Here is a 5,259-nt window from a genome sequence, read left to right on the forward strand (position 1 = left end):
CTCTAGATAATAATAGAGTCAATAATATCTTTGCAAATATTTTCTCCTGAATTATTTGCTCCGTATTATATATATATACTCATACACATGCATACACACATGTTAGGTTTCTGTCACTTAATTTCATTGACAAGGTACTCACTGACCAAAAGTTATGGAAGAATATACTTGCCCAAGATGCTAGACAATGGAATTGAACATCAAACTATATGGCTGTGAGGCAAAGTTTTCATTCACACCGCCATGCTTGCACTTTTCTAAGTGTATCGAAAAGGAAACAACTTTACAACGTCCATCTTTCTCCAAACTCTCTTCACTTAAGGAACTGTATGCAAAATTGAAAGTTAATGAAACACCCATAAAATTTGTTTTATTGGTGTTGCTTACAATAGTGTTGTTTCTACATTTCAGAACTTATCTGGGCCTTTTACGCATTAAGTGCCATAATCATTCTCTTGAAAGGTTTATTGGAACCTCTCAAAAGAATGGTATTGTCCTGATGAATGATAGTGTAATATTATCTTAAGGCAGGTCTCAGCGAGCAGTTTTCAGAGGGCCCTGCATGTCAAAGGACCCAATTCAGATTTACTTTATTTGATGATATAAAAGATGCATGGTCACATTAGATGGACCCCAATTTCAACAGAGCATATTCAGGAAAAAGTGAGCATCAAGGACAAACTTAGCTAATGGGAGGCCAAACTTTGGACATAATTCCCAGGGGTGATTTTTTTTTAGGCAATTTTTAGGGGAAAAAGATATCTTATATGCCATTATAAATATAGTTTGTAATGTGACAAGGAGTCATTAACATGCTGGAGAAAATGCTTTGTGGTATTTCGTCCATCTTTGTGTTCTGAGTTCAAATGCTGTTGAGGTCAACTTTGACTTTCATCCTTTCTGAGCTGATGAAATAAGTATCAGTTGAGCACTGAGGCTGATGTAACTGACTAATATCCTTCCCCAAAAATTTCAGGCCTTGATCCTATTATAGAAGGGATTATAAATACAGTATAATATTCTGTGGTTTGCAGTCAATAGATATATATACAACAGGTCACAGTGAACTGCTTTGCCCATAGTAGTGGTGGGGCTTCAAGGCTGTAAAGGCAACTCTGTGACAGCGATGCTATAACTACTGATGAGCATACAACATAGATAGGATATTTTACATGTCCAACTTGTGTCTGATGCTGTACTTGATACTTGATGATAGTGATGATGATTTTCTTCAACATTAGTATCCTGATATCTCCCTTATGCATCAAGACTGAAATCCATTCCACTTATGTTTATTCACCTGAAACTAATACTATAACGAAATAACCCCCTATTCAATCTGATAATAGCTAATATTGGCTTTTCTATGCTGACAACAGTTAAGAAAATTGTCGAACAATCTTTCTCTGTTTCTAGTTGATAGATGACGATACTCTTCAATATTTGTACCTTAATGCTGATATCTCCCTTATGCATCAACAGTGAAATCCATTCCCCAAATTTTCATTCACTTGAAACTAATACTATAATCAAATAACCCCTATTCATTGATTATAACTGATATTAGTTTTTTTTTTCATCTATGCCAATATGAGTTGAGAAAATTGCAGAACAATCTTTTGCTGTCTCTAAATGTCATCTTAGAAAAGTATAGCTTTTTAAGATAAGATTTTGATGACACCTTTAACCTATGACTTTAAATTATTTGCTTCTTGGTTGCCAACTATTAATAGTTAATGACATTTTTTGATCGAGCTTATCCTCCATTTTCAGTTGCATCACTTTCCTATTCTCTACAACACTTCCCCTACATTTTTTATTGTTTTTTTTTTCTTGTTGGAAAAGGTAGCCACTGCAAGCCTGTTGATGTTATTGAGGTTGACATCATTAATGTTCCTCGTGAAGAATTACAAGGGAATGGCTGTAGGAATGCATAGGAAGGGAGCAAATTCCAGAGGGGGAAGAAAGGAATAAATGTAAGGGTTTGGTGTGATGGAGAACATAACAAGTGAGAGGATGAGGGGAGGTGAGTGAGTGGAGGTAGTATAAGACTAGCAAAGGGCAGAAGTCACTATGTAATAGCAGTAAAAAAAGACAGTGAGGAGACAGCACAATCTGTGGGTCAAAGGTTGGAGTATGTTGGTGAGGGGACTCATGCCAATCAGTCTGAAGTGGGTATAGGGCTTTCTTTGGATGCAGTCTAAGAGGTCTTTACATGTAGCAATAGTGTTGTCCCAAGTGTGAGAACAGTACTCAGAGTACTACTTTAACCATTAAGTAAAATAAGCATTTGCTTTAGGGCACCAAGGGAAAAGGAACACTACAGAAATGGTAAATGGTGTATGGTACAAATGAAATCACATTAAAATTGCTAAAATGATATTCAAAGTGGTTTATATGATTGGAAATATAATTTTGAAGTGTTCATGGTGTCATAGTGAGGATCTGGTCAAAGAATTTGCAATTAAAAAATGCTGGAGTAAACTTTTCATATATAAATAAAGTGGAAGTATACAAAAATAAACATTATTTTCCATCTTACTGAAAGTTTTGTTTCATTTTGAAATGGCAGAAATAGCAGCCAAATATTCCTAAAATTACACCCTTTTATCTAAGAAGAGGGATTCGAACTAAGAGCGCAAAGAGCCAGGACATACAGTGCAAAGTATTCTCTCCATTACTCCAAAAATTTTGTGACTTCATCACCTATTTGCAAATTTGAATAATTACTGATGTCATTAGTAGAAAAGTTATAATTTATTTTCTTTCTCCTTCAGCTAACTTACTAATTAAAAAATAATTAAGTATCTATCTGAAAGCCGGCATTCATGAATGCAATTTGTCAAGCTTTTTAAAAACTGACAACTTAAAAACAAAAAATATTCGATTTCAAATATTTTAATTTTACACTTTTCTTTTTAAATGTTGTTTTTTAGCCCTAAGTCAGCCCTTATCAAGCAGACTTATGATCAAAGTCATTCCAAATGCAACTATCTCTCCTTTCTTTAGGGATGTGTAAAAATACGTCTAATGTGGTCCTTTATTTAAGATGTTAGTGTGTGATTTGAGGGATCTTCAGCTGCTCTTTTAAGCAGATTACTGTTTTCTCTTAGCTTGACTCTGACAAAATTGACCTACAATAAAAAGAATACCAGCCTTGACTTTTTCTTTTCTTTAATTTGTTTCAGACATTGGACTGTGGCCTTGCTGGGGCACCACCTCAAAGAGCTTAATTGAACAAATCAACACCACTATTTATTTTTAAGTCTGGTACTGTTTTGCCAAAATGCTAAGTTATGGGGATGTAAACAAACCAACACCAGTCATCAAGCAATAATGGAGGACAAACACAAAATATGGTTAAGAAGTTTACTTTGCAACCACATGGTTTTAGGTTCAGTCCCAATATACAATGCCTTGGGTAAGTGTCTTCTGCTATACTCTAAGGCCAACCAATCTTTTGTCAGCAATTTGGTTGGCAGAAATTGCATGAAATACCTTCAAACCAGTTTCATCCTGTCTCCACCTCATAACACTTCGAACTTTATTTTATCTCCCTGTTTATTTCTGTGTTCCTTTCTGTCGAAGAGCGTAGGCTTGAAACATAAAGGACTTTCTCACTTCCCGAGCGTTAGACTAATACATCTGCTTGTTGTTTACACACCTGTCTTCATGTTTTGCTTTTTGTAAATTCTCACTATATATATATACTTTATTTAAAAGCAGCAGAAATATAACAAAAGCTGTTACTCAGAGTTTCACGTTCCCGTTTGTCAGACAGTTTTGTTAAACAAAACTGTCTGACGAATGGAAACATGAAACTCTGAGTAACAGCTTTTGTTATATTTCTGCTGCTTTTAAATAAAGCATATTACTCTACCTTTGGTATATGAGTACTCTTTTTTCCACCTTGTTTCGCTCTGGCATATATATATATATATATATGTATAATATATATATATATATATATATATATGTATATATATATATATATATATATATGTATATATATATATATATATATATATATATATATATACACACACACACACACAGAATTGGGCAGAGAGGACAGACGTTTTTTAAAATAGCTATTACTCAGCCCCAGTGGGAAGGACATATTTCTGACAGGTATCATTCAGTCCGTAGTGTTTTAGCATTTTCTTTTCTTTTCAGGTGAAGCTATGGTACTATGGATGATAGAGCATCACGTGTTTGCCTGTCACAGCAGTTCAGTGTGAGTTTTGGTGCCACTTCAACATTCACTGTAATCAGGCTGTTCCCACTCGTAACACAATCTTACATTGAGTGAATGCACTTCATACATGTGGTACACTAATGAACAGGAGACCAGTGGGGCCACCACAAAGAGTACAGACCCTGGAAAATGTGGAACGCATCAGACAAACTTTGATACAGATTTTGAATCGTTCTGCTCAGAGGCATTCTACTGAACTTGGCATCGGTAATTGATCAGTACAGCATATTTTGCATGAAGACCTGCATTTCTACCCATACAAATTGGTCATTAGGCAACAGTTGAAACCATGGGACTATGTACAGTGGCTTAAGTTTGAATGCCAAATAGAAGCAATTTTTGAGGCAAATCACAACTTCATTTTGTTAATGAGTGACGAAACTAATTTTCATCTCAATGGCATGATGAATTAATAGAACTGTTGTTATCGGGCTTTTGAAAATCTGAGAGAACTGCATAAACTGCATGGCCCAAAAGTTATGGTCTGGTGTGCTGTTGGAAAAGCTGCCATTGTTGGTCCTTGCTTTTTTGAAGACAATAATAGAAATGCTGTTACTGTGAACTCTGAACATTGAGATGATAAACAACTTCTTTGTTCCTGAATTATGATGAAAATGTATGCCTATTCGATGTGTGTGGTTTCAGCAGGATGGGGCAACATCCCACACAGCCAGAGCATCAACGGACGTTTTTTGCCCTCTCTTTGGTGACTACCTCATTTCCAGATTTGCTGACATTCCTTGACCCCCTCAGTCTCCTGATTTGTCCATGTGAGATTATTTCTTGTGGGGAAACCATAAGGCACATGTGTATGTGTGTAAGCCCCATACATTGGACAAGTTGAAGGAAGCTATTTGCGTGGAAGTCACCCAGATCGACAGAGCAATGCTGGGGAGAGTGGAGGCCAATTTCCAAGAACACCTTCAGAAATGTGTCAATGAAAACTGACACCACATAATGAATGTTGTTTTCCACACTTGATTTTTCACAAATGCTAATTC

Source organism: Octopus sinensis, linkage group LG7 (assembly GCF_006345805.1).
Source record: "Octopus sinensis linkage group LG7, ASM634580v1, whole genome shotgun sequence".
Classification (NCBI taxonomy): domain Eukaryota; kingdom Metazoa; phylum Mollusca; class Cephalopoda; order Octopoda; family Octopodidae; genus Octopus; species Octopus sinensis.